We start from the raw sequence: 22,034 nt of genomic DNA, 5'->3' as shown, positions 1-22,034 counted from the left end.
GCACTTTAGTCCTGACAATGCTACCACGTAATAATGTTGAGTAAGTATGTTTTAAGAGAAACCAGTATATTCCTAGGTCTGGATGGTGGTGACCTCATTTCGTTATGTATTCCTAGATGATTGTTGCACTAGAAAATATCAGACATCCATTTTGTAAATATAGGGGATCTGCCTCTTTCCTATGGCAGACCACCTGCTGTTTAGCCAATAAGAGTGGCAGCACAATGAGCCCCCTGTCTGGAAACTCAAAGTCAGATTTATCAAGCCATGCAAGTCCGCTTTGCGTGTCCGTGAATGGCTTGATAAATCTAGGTACCGCAAACCGCTGCATTGTGTTACTTTACCCCAGGGAGCAATTCCATGGGTGGAGCATGGGTGTTGGTCCATGCCATGATTTACTATTAGTGGTGATGGAGCAAGGATACGCATGTAACGCGACTTGCATGTACTCAGTCCTCTCAACATAACGTTAATATACTAATCAACATGTTTGTTTATTAATATCGCATTACACGACATCTGAGGGAAGTTTGCATATGTGCTTTTACTAATGTTAATCAGCTTGCAAATAAAATGGCTGCAGCTACGCAGGATTTCTTACTGCGCATGCATCTGTCATACTCATGTGACATGACGTATCTTTCGCTTGGGGGAAACTTTCGCTTCTGCGCATTAGAATTAAAATGGCTACTCTGTGTAACTGCATGTATGAAGCTTGCTCAGCTGCTTTTGCTAAGCTGTTCGTTCTGCTTAACATTAACGCAAAAGTTAAATATAAAGTAATGGGAATAGAGTAGAGATAAGTGCTATACAGTGCATTCATTTATTCTGTGTCTTCAAACTGTTTCTTTTCTATTCTTACATGTAAATCGTTTTGGGCCTGACGCCTATCGCTGAACTCCATATTGAAAGAAACTGCGTCTGCGCAGAAGAAACACAAACTCTGAAGCACTGGCAATGAAACCCGACCAAGTCATGACTTGCCAGAAGATGTTCCTGGGAAAGTCAACTTCTGACCCCTGTGAAGGAAGCTAAACAAAAAGATGGACTACATTGTAATCATTATTGATACATTCACTGCCGGGTGGAATAAAGATGTCATAGAAAAATAAATTGATGGGCGGGAACGTTAATTTTAATATCATCAAGAAAAGTTTCATTTTGGTATGGTGTGATGACCTCTCCTCATTCCTTGCCCAATCAAAATTGGATATCCTTACATTTGCAACATTGGGGAGTGGTACAATGACCTGGAAAATAGTATAACTAGGGTAGGCTGAGTTAGTTAATTTGTCCGACTTGTCCGAATAGCTGACCTGTCACTTACCCAACGCACTCAATAGGTTAGTAAGAGCAGAGGGGCTGCGTAGCACTCTGTCAGAAGATTCATTAACCCAATCGGGGTTCTGGGAAGGGGAAGTGCTGGCGAAGCACTTCGTCGGTGAAATCGATAACCCAATTGGGGTTCTGGCTGTTAGCTGCAGAGAGGGAGTAGCGCAGGCGTTGCAACTGAACTGGGGGTACTGGTCTTAACCTTTGGTGGTCCTGTCCTGATCCAACTTGGCTTTACCTGTCCTGATTCTGAATCTGCACCTGCAAGCCTACTGGCGATTGCAACTTTTGGGGTTTCTGTCCTTTATCCCGCCTGTGGCCAGGGTTGGTCTTCACACCGTTCTAGGTAAATATACATTTGTGTGGATTTGTCATGGTATTATTTCTTTCTCTTCACCTTTCCTACCGTGAAAAGCTTTGATTACATATATTCCCTTTTCTTACCCTCCCATAGTCTTGATCACGTATTCCCTTTTATCTTACCCTTCCTCTGTTGTTAAATGCCAAATCATTTTGATTACATAGCATGTTCCTTGTCCCCTTATTGCTAAATGTTCAGTATCATAAATCTTTTGCAGAGTTACACATTAATTTTGATCTTCATAATTGAAAGTTTTTTAGTGTTTAATCTTTGGATCATGACCATTTAAGAAACTTAGATAAAGAATTTAAAACTTCAAGAGTCTGTGGTTATTATATAAGTGCAAATGTTATTTTACCTATTATTCTTACACCTTTGATCCCTTAGGATTTCTAGGTACCAATGACATGGATTGGTAAGTCAATGGTATAGGTCCTAAATGAAAGTTATAATTCACTGATTAGAGGAAGTGCACAGGTTACCTGATTAAAACTCATGAATATTAAATTGTATTGTTTATGGGCCCAGGTGGGTATGGTAAACTGAGTTGGGTGACCTGTGCGCTCTATCGGTGGTAGACCTAGGAATGCATCAAAATGCTACGGCTGGCCAAGTGAGATGTAAGAAGAAATATCTTTATTTCTCCTCATTTTTCTTCATTCTATGTGTTCCTCATTGTGCAGCACACATACAAGGAGAAAAATGCCTCAGGGGATTGTTTTTGTGTACGAAGGTATCCCTTCTTAAACAAAAAGAATCCTTCTTAAAACTCAGGCACCCTTGCACCATGGTGCAAGGGTGCTTGAATTGGCGCTAAGCAGCCAAGAGTGTTCCAGTACATGGGAAGGACAGGAATGCACTGTATGATGTTAAATACATTCAGGGACATTCATTTCCTTTCCCTTTCATGCAGTGCAGCTCAACAAGGTGGCTTGCTGCATTGTGCTGGGTGAAAATATAATCAATATGCTCCTGAATCTTTCACCCCCCTCAATAAAGTGATCCTAGGATCCAGTTGGAGTTTACACTCTGTCATGGCGGCCAGGGCTGCCAGGATTTCATACCAATATAGCTGAACCATATCGCAGATGTAGGCACCCAGATGTAGGCACCCTGCCCTCTGCATAATACACAGTTTAAATCTTCTCTGAGGCCAAGTCTCCACAGCAACATAGGAGTGTAATATTCTTGCAGAAGGCATTTGAAGGGTATGACGCTCAGCGGACTGCTAGATGAGATCAGCCCTGTTTCAGGGCAATAAACCTCGTCACCTCCTCAGATATCTCCATGCTAAGTCTTCCTTCCCATCTCGCGCGGGGTGAAAGTACCGCCAAGTGGAGTTCCTCCTGTGCCCGGCGATATAGTGTGGATATTAAGCGGCTGGTGATTACGGCTCCCTATGGCTTTTCCAGCAGAGAAGTCTGGAACTGTAGTTTTATAGAAACCTTGCAAACTATAATACAGACACACAATGGGAGGCGTGAACGGTTCAGTCCCCTTGAATTCTTTTAGTGTGGTAAAATGGGCTTCCTAACAGAGATCCCCCATGTAGCGAGGCCGCGAGCGGAGAGTTGTAATATTGCCTTTACTTCAAATGTAACTAGCAGTCGGGTGTGATGGTTAAGAGTAAGGAGGGGTGAATTGGCAAGATTTTACCAAATGTTCTTGCATAGTCTATCTTAAGCAATTACAGAGCACGTGGGAGTGGCAATGTCTCCAGAGTAATCGGGGACTGGTGTACTAATCAAAGATGACAGCGGGACTGTGGACACTGTGCCCCTCTATACCGTCAGGTGTGGTAAACAGGTTGATGGCTGATACCAATATATCACAGAGTGCCCCTTGGCACAGAGATAGTATGGTTCTCGATCTGGGGCTTCAAACCATCCCCCATGAAAGGGCAATACAAGGGTGTCCCGTTGGGCTCTGGGTTGCTTGCCTGCCAGGCCAGCTTAATTAGTTGTGATTTGAACATTCGTAAAAAGGAGGTATAATCGCAAAGTAATAAGGTAACTTCTGGGTATTACCATCTTCATTATCTCGATTTGGCTTGCAAGTGCAAATGGCAAGGAAATCCATCTTTAATCTGGTCAGTTATTTTATCAAATAATGTGCCCATAGTTTATGTGTCCAACTACTTACCTATCACGTTTGATCCATATCCACCACTCTAGTCGGTCGTCAGATATAGATTTTTCAGTTTTGTCAGTCAGGCAGAAAATCCGGGAATTATTCCAGTGGATACCTGATAATGATCCAAATTTTATATATTCTCTCATTATGTTATTGAGACGTTCACTAGATTTGCTACTATATAATGTCATTCCGTCAATATTTATTAATTTTAGAATATTTCTGCTGATGTAACACAGTGTATGCCCGGTATTCTACTGCCACAGACTTGCAGCTAGAGGTCCCAAAGCCTGAAAGAAAGCGCGGGTGAAAGGTTGCCCTGCCTTGATACAAACGCAATACCAATTGATCTGGATAAGGCTTTGTTGATGGTGACTCTAGTTATTAGTGAGGTATAGAATAATTAGATCCATTTCAGAAATAGCTGTGGCATACCCTTCCATCATAGTGAAAAGATATTCCCATCGTAAGGAATCAAATGTCTTGGAGGTGTCTAAACAAATTGGCACCACATCTAGATCTGGATCAGAGGCTTGCAGTACGGGGCGGAACAGTGTGTCTACTTTGTGAGCTGTTTAGTGCTCTGGAATGAGGTCAGACTGATCTGGCCTTACTAGGTCAGGTACGAGGAGCCCTTAGAGATTTAGAGATTAGCAATCAGCTTGTCCAAGATTTAAATATAGTTAATAATCAGAGACAATGGACGGTATGATTCACAGTGATGTTCCATCGTGCCCAGCTTAAGAAGTGTAGTTATCACAATCTCTCGCATCAATAGAGGGAGAATTTGCTGCTCCCAAGCCTCCTCAAAGACTGCCAGCTTGTGGAGGGCCTGTATGCCTGCCTATGCTTAATATAACTCAGCTGGTAAGCCATCTGATCCCAGCGGTTTACCAGTGGAAAATCCCTCTAGGACTACTGCAATTTCATCCAACGTGAATGGTTGCACTACAAACCAGAGCAGGGCATCGCTAAGCCTTCCTAGTGCAATATCCTCTGTGTATTTTACTGTGTTCGGTTTGTCACACCTGTAATGGAATATAAACTGACTAGTAAGTGGAGAACATATTAAATATCTGGCTGGTAGCTTGATGGTCAGAGGCATGAGCATCCTCAATCATCAAGGACTTTTCCAGATATTTTCCCTCACTGTACGCCCTAGCTTGTGCATATTTCCTACTATCTCTGCACTCTCTTTCTGCCACTTCAGCAAACTCAGCAACTTTGGTCTTGATTTTTGCCAACATGGATGTATCATCACCCTGTGCAAGCACCAGTGCTTTGAGATCTGTCTGACCGCTGCCTTAAAGGCACCCCACGCTGTGTTCATATGTTCATCAGTGCCCAAGTTAGTCTCAAAGTATTCTTGAATTTCCAACCTGATTTTACTAAGAAAGACTGCATCTAACTGAGGTTCTGGGTTTAACCTCCATTGGGATCTCGTGGTGATGCCTCCTGGAACATCCAGGGATAGAAATACTGGAACGCAAACTGAAAGAGTACATGCTAGGTTCTTCACCTCACCTGTCCAATGCCCTGCATCCCTAGACATGAGCCAATAACCCATGACCACACCCCATGCACAGCTGAGTAGAAAACACCCTCTCAAGGTAGGGGGTGTTTATGTCTCTATATGTCCAGAAGGTCATGGTCTTACATCACATCACTGCCTTCCAATGGACAGCAGCAGTAGTGTGATGGGACCTATCCATCTGGTCTTGTAATGTGAATTTAAAGTTGCCACCTCATCTCAGTGATCGCAGCTGTGTTGAGGGTATCCTTCTCTGATATATTATCTGGAATTCTGGATGATCAATGTTTGGACCATAGCTTTTGAAGATAGCGAGGTGAACCGTGCCTATGCTGCCCCCCAGTATAATGTAGGGCACCTGCTTATCTGTTGCTTTGAATGGTGTACCTTTCTGGACTAAAATTGCTATCTTGTGGATATACAAGGAAAGGGGGGAAGTCACACTACAGGAACCCATATACCATCTAAGGGGCTATCTGTTCTCTGAGTAAGATCCGCCTCTTGCAGAAGGGCCACCTGTACATGGTGCCTGTACAAATTTGCCAGTATATGTCGAATTTTGGGGGGTTATTTATACCTCGTACATTCGATGTTAGGTAGGTCAAGGTTGGTGTGTTGTTCAGCCTAGTCATATGTACAGGAAAATGCTGCTGTGCATTGGTGTGTATTGGCGATGGTCAACAACTTCTAGTTCCATCCTAACATGCATGCCTCACGGTTCTATTAAATTTTCAAACTGTCAAACTTCTCTTCATGTGTCCAACACCCCCATACCTCTCGCACTTGCGGCCCAATCCCACCAGGACAAGAATCCCACTCCCCAATATGACTAAGCCCATTAACAATGGCAGTAGCATTATTATCAATACACCTAAACCCTGGAAAATATACATGGAAGGGAACTAGAGGGAATGGGGTCTCAAGGGTGAGCTGGACTCCAGCCACAATCTGTTATACACAAACCAGAAACCCGGGTGAATCTTATGAGATTTTTATCTATTCTAACATATTATGCAGTGTGCTCATGTTGCATCAGCCTCCTCCTAGACATACATAAAAATGTGATGAGGTGTCCTCACACATTACCAGGTGCCATGCTTCATCGTAGGACTCCCCATGCTTTTCATGAACCCCGTTTGAGAAAGAGCAGGCATATACCTTGAAGTCAGGGAGGCAGTTCAACTAAGTACAGACCCGTGAAAGTAAAACATTTAATCCCAATGTGGTACACCAATCTGACCTTTATACTAAGTGGGGTACCACTTGGCATTAAAATTACAGTGTGGAGAAGAGGGTAAGTAGTACCCCGTCACCACTCAAACCATCAACATGTTTCTGCCTGTTGGCTCAAAAGAGTCCATGGCATTCATCAGGAAGGAGCACAGGATCCTCTGGTAGCACATAAACAATGTATATGCCACTGTTTTGCCTATGTTCTTAGTTCCCTAGTTACCATAATTGATGGTTATCTGGGACCCGTGGAGGAAGGGATCAGGAACCACTATAGTCACACATACACCAAGGTGTGTTACTTGTTGATCAACATACTGTTACTGGCTCCTTCCTACCAATTATCCTATGATAAAGCATGACACCTGGTGGTGTGTGAGAACATCCAGTCACATTTTTGTGTATGTTTAGAAGAAGGCTGACATAACATGGGCATATTGCATAATGTGTTGGATGAAAAACAAATTTCAAAATATTCCCTCGGGTGGCTTGTTTGTGTATAACAATATCATTATTATCTCAGGTATTCTTAGTATGCGTATATTGTGAAACATTAGGATATGGGCATTATTATAATGGGGACAAAAGTTCCGCTTTGATGTATATCATGGTGTTCGCATTAACAAGGTGGTGCTGTTGAGCTTATGTGGGTGTGGGTGCCTAGTGGCAGGGTGGGAGGGCATGGGAGTTGGTCTTGGTGTTTCTGCCGTATGTGGCCTCAGGGTGACAGTGCCAGACTCACTGGTATATATATGTAACAAACACAGTCCTGATTGCTACAACCTCAGCAGCAAAAAAACAGGTACGGACCACAACGTGGAGTTCAAAATCAATTCCTTTCTATTGCAGAGTAAAGTGCATCCAGCTATAGAACAAGCAAGTGCCCAGCCTCACGCGTTTTGACCACGTTTCCACTGTATTGATCACATGACGCACTGGACCAATGGGGAACAATATATAGTGACACAGTGATGATGCGGAAATAATGTGACTGACTACTCAAGCAATAGACATGGAAAAAATCCTACTATATAACAATCATCAAAAATCATGTATAGTGGTCTAAGATTTTTATACACAACTGACATATGCAGCCAATAATAAAATACATACAGAAGGGGGACACCGTTCATAGTCATTGATTTGTAATCAGCCCGCTTATTAAATATACAGTACATAATAAATCAATTCTAATAGCATAGTGCTAAATGAAAACAATCTGTAATAAAATGGCAGATGTTATCTGCCGAACTGATCCCTCCAATCCGTATTCCCAGTCACTTACGGTAGTCAAAGATTTGTTAAAGTTCAAGTGCAAGAATGTGTACTTAAAAAGTGCAAAAGTTTCATGTAATAAGTTCAAGAAATATATAAAATAAATGTACATAAATAAGCTCAGCCAGGCAGACCAGCCCACATATAAACAACTAAAGTGCTAGTACATTATAAATTATAGCTAAGCGCAGAAAGTCAGGTTACTAGTTCATCTGTGGTAAACATATAGATCTTCGTATTGCAGTATACCAGTTCTTTACTCGCTACAATGCCAGTGCAAAAAGAACTTGATAAGCGCAAATAAGCGTCATCATGAGCATAATCAATATTTTCAGAGTGTACAGTACATGTGATTCTAGGGGCTAAAACCAGCGGATACTCCGTTGGAACTCAGTAAAATCAAGGAATCCAGGATAAATCCAAGTAAAAACCACGAGAACAACCAGATAAAAGACATCAAGATCCTCAATCTAGAAAAAATTATGCAGATCCTAGCTGGTGTTGAGACCATTCGGCATCTTGGTGTCTAGTAACATGATACACTCCGATTCCAGCTGCCTTCATTTTTTCTCACGATTGCCACCTCTATTCGATTTTGGTACAGAACCTATAACATAATAACTGAGGTCATTAAGGTTGCTATTATGAACCAATTTAAGGTGTCATGCCACAGGGTAGTTAGGATCAGAATTAACTACTGCTCGTAGATGCTGAAGGATTCTGTTAAAAACTTGCAGTTTGGTGCTTCCCACATGTTGTAAATGACAAGTGCATTCCAATATATACACAGCATTGTCTGTTCCTGTGTAAAATGAACCTGGATTTTAGTGGGGTGCGAGTTAAAAGCAGTAGTATACTCAGTGGTGTTTCTACCAAATTTACAAGCTCGGCATGAGCTACATTTAAATAAACGTTGTTGAGTTGGTATCCAAGTCTTGACGGTAGTCTCCTCTGGGCTAGTTCTGACAAGTGCGTCTCTCATTGATGGTGCTCTTCTAAAAGTGAGAGACACGAGCTCAGGCAGCAATTGTGATAATGTAATGTCAGAACATACTTTAGGCCAGTTTTTATAGAGGATTCTAGGCACTTGTCTCTCATGTTTGCTGCACGTGGTTATCAATCTAATGGTGTTGTATGGTTCTACATTGTTAGGGTCTCTGGCAATCTGTGTTGGCGCAGTGCTGGTGATGGTGGTTGTTAAACATTCTTCCCTGCTGCGACTATTGGCTCTGTCAAGGGCTGCTTTCAATTTATTTGTTTTGTAACCTCTGGCAATAAACCGTTGGGAGACTTCCAGTTGGCAAGATTTCAAATCGGCCTCTAAACTATATAAAGGCCTGATTCTCAGAAACTCTCCGTAAGGAATGCTACGTATAAGATGATTTGGGTGAGAAGTGCTGGAGGGAAGAACAGAGTTTCCAGCAGTCTTTTTTCTATGGAGTTTTGTATGGATCGCGTTGTCCTCAATGTAAAGCTCAACATCAAGAAATTGTACCCTCTCATTGCTAATGTCAGCAGTAAAGTTGAGGTTAAACATGTTGTTCCTAAGGCTAACCACAAACTGTTTAGCAGATTCCAATGATCCCTTCCAAATTAGACAAATGTCATCAATGAATCACCAGCACCGAAGTACATGTGTGTCAAAAACAGCCTTATGGGTTGCTTGAGGACATGCTCCTCCCACCAGCCAACGTGTAAACACGCATAACCAGGAGAGACGCATGACCCTATCGCCACTCCACGAAGCTGTTGATAAATTTCCTTATCAAACATAAACATATTGTTGGTTAAACAGATTTCAATCATTCTTAAAATCATTTTGTGGTGTTCGTGTATATGAATACTGCGAATATTGTGTACTGCATTAATACCATTACAATGGGGAATGCTAGTGTAAAGTGAACAAATGTCCATAACAATCAAAAAACAGTTGTCTTCCCATTTAACTGACTATAATTTCGATAAAAAATGTCCAGTGTCTCTGATAAAGGAAGGGAGGTGCTCATCGAACTCATGTAAAAAATAATCAACATTTTTTGACAATGGTTCTAAAAGACTTTTCTGAGCTAAAATGATTGGTCTCCTTGGCACTGGTAAAACATCTTTATGAATTTTAGGAATAAAATACAGTACTGGAGTGATAGGATGCTCGTTCTTTAAAAAGCAGTATTCATTTTTAGTCAACAATACCATGCATTTCCATTTGGCCAACTCAGTGAATACTGTGTCCTTGATCTGCATATGTTCTTGAAAATTGGCTTTTCTGTAACAATCTACATCCTTCAGGTGCCGTGATGCCTCTTCTATATAGAGGGCCCGAGGCCATAACACAATGTTGCCTCCCTTGTCTACCTTATTGATGATAACATACATTTGTGTTGGCTTGTAGTTTGTGAATGAGTTTGGAGTATTGTATTTCTGAATACTTCTGTTGTCTAGCTTGCTGCATGAAAGTTTTGTTTAATTTTTTCAGATCTTCTGTAACATATTCACAAAAACACATCAATGGTGTCTTTCAGCTTCATCAGGATAAATGTATCTAAATAAATAATTGATATATTAGTAAATGTAAAAACAATTATAAGATTATGATATACATTAGGATTTATATATTCAAAAGTTTTACGTTTTATATGTGTATATAAATATACACACTTAGTGTGTGTTTGTTTAAATTAGTAAATATTTATTTTTAAATATTATTCAAACATTTAATTTACATGATATTAATGTTATATGTTAAAATATTTAAGTTTTACTTATTTAAACTACATATATAGTAAAAAACGATATGTCTGTATATATTTTTGATATGAGTAAAACAATAATTTTGGGGGTATTTTTGTTCTTACAATAATATGTATAAAAAAGCTAAATTTTTGTGATTGATATTTTTGCACAATGTTTTGACCTCACGATATTTATGGTTTTGACATTGTATCAGTGAACCAGATAACACAGAGAAAGTGAATTAAATATAAAAAATGTAGTCAGAAAGATATTTGAGACGGATAAAAAGAAAAAGGAGGAAAGTATGTCTTATTACTGTACTGCTCACTTAATCAAGGGCAATTGATAGGTATATCCGGGCCGTTGTGGAAATTAGGTGAGCTATTTGCACAGAGTCACACAGTGCTGAGCTGAGCTGCCGCAGGAGACAGGGATCAAACCATGAGCCCTGTGCTCCGAAGTCAGCTGCCCTGGCCGCTGCACCACACCTCTCCACTCCAGGTAGGGGACTTAAGCAATTGGCTATTTTACCCATGCCTTCAAACCTATTTGTTTAACACTCAACCAAAGCAAACACAGTTGGTTTCATTGGCATGAAATTGTTATTCGTCTATTTTTCACCTAAATGGGAGATTTCAATATGTATCTCAATGTGACCTCACACTAATGGGTGTAATGTGTCAAAAGTACATTGCAAATTACATGGTAAAACAGTATTCTAACACAGACTCCAGGACTCGCTGAACGCGCCGCGACTTCACCCTTTGCTACAGTTCAGGAGCACAACTCTCTAAACTAAAAAGATTCAATACTCACCCTTGCCTAAACCTGGCATTTGGTGAGTGCTTCCATTCATCTTGATACATTCGAGTTGCCCATGTTCCAGTGCAGGTGTATTTTGCGCTGTCCCAATCTCAGACCATTAATGTGCATCAAACAAGAGTGTACCTCGTAATTCAACTGGGATCTACCCGTTAGCTCTGTATAAGTGTGGTTTTTGTCCTGATGATGACCCCTTAATCATTCTATGGGTCAAACAATTATCAACAGCAATTTGCATAAAGACAGCTCAATCCACAAGTTGTTCATTTAGATGTGGATATGCAATAACAATGATTCTAAAAACCCCTTGTTAAATGATGCCTAGAGGAACCCTTCTTCTTAAATCATTATACTCTGTCCTTCTTGGCTCATTGGGTTGCTTCTGTAGTTTCTATAGTATATCCATGTTTAGTAATTTCCTATGTCCTAGCAATTGATTAGGTCTTCCTGTTGCCATAATTCCTAGTAGACCTGTGATGTGCACAGGGAATTAAACTTAGGGAGCAGGTGGCCAACATCCACCAACTAGACCCTGGCCTACCACCAGAGTTTGAAGATTGTTGAGGAAGGTCTCCCCCACCATCCTATAAACTGCTGATGTCCTGTTCTGAGCAGAAACACCAGCACACTGGTCTGCCCACAGCAGATGGCAAATAAGTCCTTGAGATGCAAATAAGTCAGCCCGATACAGACCCCTTTGTTCATTATTGACTATCACATTTACATTCTTAATCACATTGGTTCATAAGATGAATAGAGATGCATACAAAGACACCAATGTTTGGCACAATATATACATTGAATGCTAGTGAAGAACTGACCATTGCTGTTTAACACCTTGAATGGAATTTGAGATTAACCTTCCTATCCTTGCAGATATTGATCAATGACTTAGGCTCAATGCAGTGTTCTTTTTTTCTTATTATTATTATTATTTTTACAACCAGCAGTACAATCATGGCAGCCATTACGGAGAGGAATCATTTAGCAACAGTACATGATAAGGAAGTCAGCAACAACATGACAAATTGCACCAATCTTTTACACCAGGACACATTTCTCATATTAATACAAAAACAGTATCAGCCTTTCCACCACATCTACAATGTAACCATATTAGATTACAGGATGTTACAGAATTGTTCTTCACTAGTCTGCACTTTAGTCCTGATAATACTACCACGTAATAATGTTGAGTAAGTATGTTTTAAGAGAAACCAGTATGTCCCTAGGTCTGGATGGTGGTGACATCATTTCGTTATGTATGCCTAGATGATTGTTGCACTAGAACATATCAGACATCCATTTTATAAATATAGGGGAGCTGCCTCTTTCCTATGGCAGACCACCTGCTGTTTAGCCAATAAGAGTGGCAGCACAATAAGTCCCCTGTTCGGAAACTCAAAGTCAGATTTATCAAGCCATGCAAGTCCACCTTGCGTGTCCGTGAATGGCTTGATAAATCTAGGTACCGCAAACCGCTGCATTGTGTTACTTTACCCCAGGGAGCAATTCCATGGGTGGAGCATGGGTGTTGGTCCATGCCATGATTTACCATTAGTGGTGATGGAGCAAGGATATGCACGTAACACGTCTTGCATGTACTCAGTCCTCTCGACATACCGTTAATATACTAATCAACATGTTTGTTTATTAATATCGCACTACACGACATCTGAGGGAAGTTTGCATATGTGCTTTTACTAATGTTAATCAGCTTGCAAATAAAATGGCTGCTGCTACGCAGGATTTCATACTGCGCATGCGTCTGTCATACTCTCGTTACATGACGTATCTTTCGCTTGGGGGGAAACTTTCGCTTCTGCGCATTAGAATTAAAATGGCTACTCTGTCTAATTGCATGTATGAAGCTTGCTCAGCTGCTTTTGCTAAGCTGTTCGTTCTGCTTAACATTAACGCAAAAGTTAAATATAAAGTAATGGGAATAGAGTAGAGATAAGTGGTATACAGTGTATTCATTTATTCTGTGTTCTCAAACTGTTTCTTTTCTATTCTTACATGTAAATCGTTTTGGGCCTGACGCCTATCGCTGAACTCCATATTGAAAGAAACTGCATCTGTGCAGAAGAAACACAAACCCTGAAGCACTGGCATTGAAACCCGGCCTAGTCATGACTTGCCAGAAGATGTTCCTGGGAAAGTCAACTTCTGACCCCTATGAAGGAAGCTAAACAAAAAGGTGGACTACATTGTAATCATTATTGATACATTCACTGCAGGGTGGAATAAAGATGTCCTGTAAATTGATGGGCGGGAACATTAATTTTAATATCTTCAAGAAAAGTTTCATTTTGGTATGTGTGATGACCTCTCCTCATTCCTTGCCCAATCAAAATTGGGTATCCTTAAATTTGCAACATTGGGGGGTGGTACAATGACCTGGAAAATAGTATAACTAGGGTAGGCTTAGTTAGTTAATGTGTCCGACTTGTCCGAATAGCTGACCTGTCACTGACCCAACGCACTCAATAGGTGAGCAAGAGCAGAGGGCTGCGTAGCACTCTGTCAGAAGATTCGATAACCCAATCGGGGTTCTGGGAAGCGGAAGTGCTGGCGAAGCACTTCATCAGTGAAATCGATAACCCAATCGGGGTTCTGGCTGTTAGCTGCAGAGAGGGAGTAGCGCAGGCGTTGCAACTGAACAGCGGGTGCTGGTCTTTTACCTTTGGTGGTACTGTCCTGATCCAATTTGGCTTTACCTGTCCTGATTCTGAATCTGCACCTGCAAGCCTACTGGTGATTGCAACTTTTGGGGTTTCTGTCCTTTATCCAGCCTGTGGCCAGGGTTGGTCTTCACACCGTTCTAGGTAAATACAAATTTGTGTGGGTTTGTCATGGTATTATTTCTTTCTATTTACCTTTCCTACCGTGAAAAGCTTTGATTACATATGTTCCCTTTTCTTACCCTCCCTATGGTTGAAATCTAAGACAGTCTTGATTACGTATTCCCTTTTATCTTACCCTTCCCCCGTTGTTAAATGCCAAATCGTTTTGATTACATAGCATGTTCCTTGTCTTACCTTCCCTTATTGCTAAATGTTCAGTATAATATATCTTTTGCATAGTTACACATTAATTTTGATCTTCATAATTGAAAGTTTTTTAGTGTTTAATCCTTGGATCATGACCATTTAATAAACTTAGATAAAGAATTTAAAACTTCCAGAGTCTGTGGTTATTATATAAGTGCAAATGTTATTTTACCTATTATTCTAACACCTTTGATCCCTTAGGATTTCTAGGTACCAATGACATGGATTGGTAAGTCAATGGTATAGGTCCTAAATGAAAGTTGTAATTCACTGACTAGAGGATGTGCACAGGTTACCTGATTAAAACTCACGAATATTAAGTTGTATTGTTTATGGGCCCTGGTGAGTATGGTAAACTGAGTTGGGTGACCTGTGCGCTCTATCGGTGGTAGCCCTGGGAATGCATCAAAATGCTACGGCTGGCCAAGTGAGATGTAAGAAGAAATATCTTTATTTCTCCTCGTTTTTCTTCTTTCTATGTGTGCTGCATTGTGCAGCACACATACAAGGAGGAAAATGCCTCAGAGGATTGTTTTGTGTACTAAGGTATCCCTTCTTACACAAAAAGAATCCTTCTTAAAACTCAGGCACCCTTGCACCATGGTGCAAGGGTGCTTGAATTGGAGCCAAGTACCCAAGAGTGTACCAGTACATGGGAAGGACAGGAATGCACTGTATGATGTTAAATACATTCAGGGACATTCCTTTCCTTTCCCTTTCATGCAGTGCAGCTCAACAAGGTGGCTTGCTGCATTGTGCTGTGTAAAAATGTAATCAATATGCTCCTGAATCTTTCACCCCCCTCAATAAAGTGATCCTAGGATCCAGTTGGAGTTAACACTCTGTCATGGCGGCCAGGGCTGCCAGGATTTCATATCAATATAGCTGAATTGTACCGCAGGACCCCACCAGATGTAGGCACCCTGCCCTCTGGAGACCTGCAAATTGCACAGCTTAAATCTTCTCTGAGGCCAAGTCTCCACAGCAACATAGGAGTGTAATATTCTTGCAGAAGGCATTTGAAGGGTATGACGCTCAGCGGACTGCTAGATGAGATCCGCCCTGTTTCAGGGCAATAAACCTCCTCACCTCCTCAGATATCTCCATGCCAAGTCCTCCTTCCCATCCCGCACGGGGTGAAAGTACCGCCAAGTGCAGTTCCTCCTGTGCCCGGCGATATAGTGTGGATATTAAGCGGCTGGTGATTACGGCTCCCTGTGGCTTTTCCAGCAGAGAAGTCTGGAACTGTCGTTTTATAGAAACCTTGCAAACTATAATACAGAGACACAATGGAGGCGTGAACGGTTTACTTCCCTTGAATTCTTTTAGTGTGGTAAAATGGGCTTCCTAACAGAGATCCCCCATGTAGCGAGGCCGCGAGCGGAGAGTTGTAATATTGCCTTTACTTCAAGTGTAACCAGCAGTAGGGTGTGATGGTTAAGAGTAAGGAGGGGTGAATAGGCAAGATTTTACCCAATGTTCTTGCATAGTCTATCTCAAGCAATTACAGAGCGCGTGGTAGTGGCAATGTCTCCAGAGTTATGTGGGACTGGTGTACTAATCAAAGATGACAGCGGGACTGTGGACACTGTGCCCCTCTATACCGGCAGGTGTGGTAAACAGGGTGATGGCTGATACCAATATATCACAGAGTGACCCTTGGTACAGAGATAGTATGGTTCTCGATCTTGGGCTTCAAACCATCCCCCATGAAAGGGCAATACAAGGGTGTCCCGTTGGGCTCTGGGTTGCTTGCATGCCAGGCCAGCTTAATTAGTTGCGATTTGTACATTCGTAAAAAGGAGGTATATTCACAAAGTAATAAGGTAACTTCTGGGTATTACCATTTTCATTATCTCGATTTGGCTTGCAAGTGCAAATGTCAAGGAAATCCATCTTTAATCTGGTCAGTTATTTTATCAAATACTGTGCCCATAGTTTATGTGTCCAACTACTAACCTATCTCGTTCGATTCATATCCACCACTCTAGTGGGTAGTCAGATATGGATTTTTCAGTTTTGTCAGTCAGGCAGAAAATCCGGGAATTATTCCAGTGGATACCTGATAATGATCCAAATTTTATATATACTCTCATTATGTTATTGAGACGTTCACTAGATTTGCTACTATATAATGACATGCCGTCCATATTTATGAATATTAGAATATTTCTGCTGGTGTAACACAGTGTATGCCCGGTATTCTACTGCCACAGACTTGCAGCTAGAGGTCCCAAAGCCTGAAAGAAAGCGCGGGTGAAAGGTTGCCCTGCCTTGATACAAACGCAATACCAATTGATCCGGATAAGGCTTTGTTGATGCTGTCTCTAGTCATTAGTGAGGTATAGAGTAGTTGGATCCATTTCAGAAATAGCTGTGGCATACCCATCCATCATAGAGAAAAGATATTCCCATGTTAGGAAATCAAATGTCTTGGAGGTGTCTAAACAAATTGGCACCACTTCTAGATCTGGATCAGAGGCTTGCAGTACTGGGCGGAACAGTGTGTCTACTTTGTGAGCTGTTTAGTGCTCTGGAATGAGGTCAGACTGATCTGCCTTACTTGGTCAGGCATGAGGAGCCCTTAGAGATTAGCAATCAGCTTGTTCAAGATTTAAATACAGTTAATAATCAGAGACAATGGGCGGTATGATTCACAGTGATGTTCCATCGTGCCCAGCTTAAGTAGTGTACTTATCACAATCTCTCGCATCAATAGAGGGAGAATTTGCTGCCCCCAAGCCTCCTCAAAGACTGCCAGCTTGTGGATGGCCAGTATGCCTACCTATGCTTAATATAACTCAGCTGGTAAGCCATCTGATCCCAGCGGTTTACCAGTGCAAAATCCCGCTAGGACTACTGCAATTTCATCCAACGTGAATGGTTGCACTACAAACCGGAGCAGGGCATCGCTAAGCCTTCCTAGTGCAATATCCTCTGTGTCATTTACTGTGTTCGGTTTGTCACACCTGTAGCGGAATATAAATTTATCAGATTACACACTGATAATTACGCCCAGGTAAGATGTGGCAGGCAGGGGATATTGTCCAATAAATTCCCCGTTGACAGGGGGGTTAGGCAGGGCTATCTGCTTGCACCAACCCTGTTCTGCCTCTATGTCAACGGGGTAATAGCGCATCTGAACGGGGTTGAGAATTCTGATGCACCGAAACTTGGAGGCAGTAGGGTGCCTGCAATTATGTTCGCGGATGACACCCTGCTGCTCTCCAAGTCCCCAATGGGTATTCAGCGAGTTCTCAATGGTTTCGAGGCATTTTGAAAAGACCATGGCCTTGAGATCAATGCTTTGAAGACCAAATATATGGTCTTCAACCCTCCATCTCGAGCTCGCTCTAATCGTTCTATTGGATCTAACATGCTAGAGAGGGTTCGAACCTTTGATTACCTAGGGATCACCCTAAATGAAAAAATGTCATGGGCGCATCAACGGGAGAAAGCACAATTAAAGCTGGCCCAAATAGCAGGCGGAATTACCAAACTAATTGCCAAGAACAAATCCACTTTCAAGCCGGTGGGTCCCGCCCTAGAGATTTACAGAGCACAAGCTAGGGGAGCGGTCATGTATGGAAGTGAACTTAGGGGCCACACGTGCAACCGCGATCTGGTAGTAACCTAGAACAACTTTATCAGACAGCTCCTATCACTTCCCTCGAGCACCCCCCTGCTGCCCATTAGACTTTACCTGGCCCTGAGACCTCTTGATGAAGATATGGGCTTACGGCCCCTGCTATTTTGGCGCAGGATTTGGGCAGTACCTGAGCTAGCTAATTATAGGTTAGAACTGCAAGAAATCCTTACCCTCCCAAACATCGGGAAAATTCCCTGGATACATTTCATTAAGAAAGAATCAGGGAAACTAGGGATACCTACCCTATGGTCTGACCCGCTTTCATCTTGTCCCGGGGATACACGGAGGCAGCTCATTATCCTGTATCAGGAAAGCAAATTTGCTACCCATATGCAAGGAACTGGCCCAGGCACCCTAAAGTCATCATTCTTAATAATAAAGGACAGCTATAGGTTCGAAACTGTCTTAGATATCATATCCCCAACATTAATCAGAACCAGAGGGAATGGGGTCTCAAGGGTTAGCTGGACTCCAGCCACAATCTGTTATACACAAAACAGCCACCCGAGTGAATCTTATGCGATTTTTATCTATTCTAACATATTATGCAGTGTGCTCATGTTGCATCAGCCTCCTCCTAGACATACATAAAAATGTGATGAGGTGTCCTCACATATTACCAGGTGCCATGCTTCATCGTAGGACTCCCCATGCTTTTCATAAACCCCGTTTGAGAAAGAGCAGGCATACACCTTGAAGTCAGGGAGGCAGTTCTAACTAATTACAGACCCGTGAAAGTAAAACATTTAATCCCAATGTGGTACACCAATCTGACCTTTATACTAAGTGGGGTACCACTTGGCATTAAAATTACAGTGTGGAGAAGAGGGTAAGTAGTACCCCATCACCACTCAAACCATCAACATGTTTCTGCCTGTTGGCTCAAAAGAGTCCATGGCATTCGTCAGGACGGACCACGGGGATAAACAATGTCATGCGACTGTTTTGCCTATGTTCTTAGTTCCGTAGTTACCATAATTGATGGTTATCTGGGACCCATGGAGGAAGGGCTCTGGAACCCCTGTAGTCACACATACACCAAGGTGTGTTCCTAGTTTGTCACCTACTGTTACTGGCTCCTTCTTACAGATGGTCCTATGATAAAGCATGACACCTGGTGGTGTGTGAGAACATCCAGTCATATTTGTGTGTATGTTTAGAAGAAGGCGGATATAACATGAGCATATCGCATAATGTGTTGGATGAAATACAAATTTCAAAAGAATCCCTCGGGTGGCTTGTTTGTGTATACCAATAGCATTATTATCTCTGGTATGCTTAGTATTCGTATATTGTGAAACATTAGGATATGGGCATTATTATAGTGGGGACAAAAGTTCAGCTTTGATGCATATCATGGTGTTGGCATTAACAAGGTGGTGCTGTTGAGCTTATGTGGGTGTGGGTGCCTAGTGGGAGGGCATGGGAGTTGGTATTGGTGTTTCTGCTGTAGGTGGCCTCAGGGCCAGAGTGTCAGACTCGCTGCTGTTTGATATATGCCTGAAACCAGGCAGAGGCCATGGTTTCCACTTTAAACCAATTATGAGGTATAAGATGACTGTTCCTTAGATGCAGTTTCTGTTTCCAGATGTGTGTAAGATCAGTTGTCTTACAAAATGAACAGTATTCCCTCATTAAGGGATAAAGTCATATTATAATATGAGATAGTAGAATTATCTTTAGCCACCAGTGCCTGAAGAAATATGCATGTATCTCATTTGGTGTTTTAGTTAAGCCACTCACGTTTTACATTTGAGGTACCCTTCACAGTAGCAGTTACTTATCCTGCAATTGGATGATATCTCACAAGAGCCTCCTCCCACTATATTCTAAAACTATACACTAAAATGTGACCCTCTTCTTAAAACGTGCTGTCATTCCCTCTTCTTTCCTTTTAAATTACCTTTCATCAGAATCCTCTACATGCCTCCTTTCTCTGAATATACATTTTTTAAGTTGAAGACCTGTCTCCAAGAATCTCCTTTATTGTGTTTTTGCAAATTGCCTTCTCCTCATTTGTTAGACCACAACTTCTTTGAAAACATATCTACGCAATTGAATAGTAGCTAATCTTCTTCGCCAGCCTGTCTAGTCATCCTACCAACCATTTGCAAAAATGTACATAGCCCCACAAAGTATCACACCTAATTCCTAATCTAATGTACTACAAACAATGCTTGCAATTATGTCCATGTAAGCACAATACTAATCCTAGTAATCAATGATCAATAATCAATGAATAATGTAGGAAGGTGGAGTATTATGTGGTGATGCTGGTTAGGCTTCACCATGCAAAATGTTCACAAACCCCAAAGATGGTCCTTGGATTCCCAATAACATATCCATAGCCTAATAGAGTGGCAAAGAGCAGCCAGTCTCTACCCTAGGAGCATGCGTTAAGCATTTCAGAGTACCAACATGGACAATAAGCAATTGACATGACTTGAACGAAACAAGAAAACAATTTATAAAAATTGAGCAGATGTTTATATTAATTTGGACACCAAAACAACCGTGAAGAGATAAAAAAATTGTTTTGACAGACTTTGATATTGTGCGAATTTGACCCGAAGGTATTGGGTGTCAGAGCGCTTTACATAGCACCAGTTGTGTTACATGAGGACACATTCATTTATGTTAAGCATGGGGAGATTAAATGATTTGTCCAGAATCACAGGATGTTCAGCGTTGTTGTTGAGACTTGAACCCAGTTCCCCAGATTAAAGTTCGACCACCATAACCGTTAGGCCAACTCCTCTCCCCTACATATTACCAAAGCTATGGATTTTATAAGAAAACAAAAATCACAGCAATTCAATACTGCAGAACTTTCGCATTACAGTCAATGGAAAAAAGTGGTAGTGACAATTGGTCACTTGCAGGTTGAGTTGCATGGAACCGTAGTATTGTAAAGGTAGTGCAGGTCCCAGGACCAAGCCACAACAGTCAGTGCAATTTTACCTGGCCCACAAAGCCCTGGTGGAGCGTTCTCCTGGCTGTCCTCAGTTTACACAGTGCTACGGGGGAATTGGGTGCAAAATCTCAACAATGTAGCAGCTGATGACATCGGACAAAAGTTGTATAGAGTTCCCTCTAGATGCAGTATCGAGTGAAGTGGTCAGTTGCCAGACTGGTGCCCAGCAAGCCTTGGCAGCAGTATTTACAGCAAATGGGTACTTCAATATCAGGAGGAACACAGTAACTGCATGAAACTTTGTGAAGAGTAGGACTACAGTGCTCACAATGCACTAGACCATCTGGATTGGGCAATCCTTTGGAGGGTCCAAGGGCTAGGGATTCTGCGGAGCATTGTTTTACCTGCAGTTTGCAGGGTACTAGTGCCACTGGTCCAGGAGAGTCTGAGGGTACTTCTGGATCACACAGGTGTCCCTCTGTCTGGGGGAACTGGGCTTTAGTCTAGGATGAGTCTCAGTCCTGCAGTTCCAGGAGTATTGCCACAGGTGCAGAGTATCCCTCTCTTAGTTTCTGCAAGTCGTGTTGTTGCAGACTCTGGTCTACTCTTTGAACTCTTTGATGCAGGTTGCTTCACAATTGAGGCTCTTGTGTCAGGGGTAGCCCTTGAATCCTAGATTTAGGGGTTTTAGTGGTGTGGGTGCTAGTGACCAATGGTCTACTAGCCCCAGTGGCAAACCCTAAGGTGACCACATTCGGGTTGTAGGTCACCTTCTCTACCCAGAATCCACTATTCTACCTCTTTTAGAAATGGCAGATGTCTTCCTTATCTGTACAGACCAGGTAGCCCACCTTAGAAGTGTGGCTGGCCTTCCGTGGGTATACACCTCCTGAATACCTGCTCGGTGTAAATGTGCCTGGTGCAGGGGAGGGCTGTTTCCTTCTATGGAAGGCAGCCTGCTTGCATATCACAGGCGGTGTAGCCTTCGAAGCTCACCACCTTGA

Source organism: Lissotriton vulgaris, chromosome 2_2 (genome assembly GCF_964263255.1).
Source record: "Lissotriton vulgaris chromosome 2_2, aLisVul1.2, whole genome shotgun sequence".
In the NCBI taxonomy this organism is placed as follows: Eukaryota; Metazoa; Chordata; class Amphibia; order Caudata; family Salamandridae; genus Lissotriton; species Lissotriton vulgaris.
The sequence above is the reverse complement of the archived record's forward strand: the minus strand, read 5'-3'. Positions refer to the sequence as shown.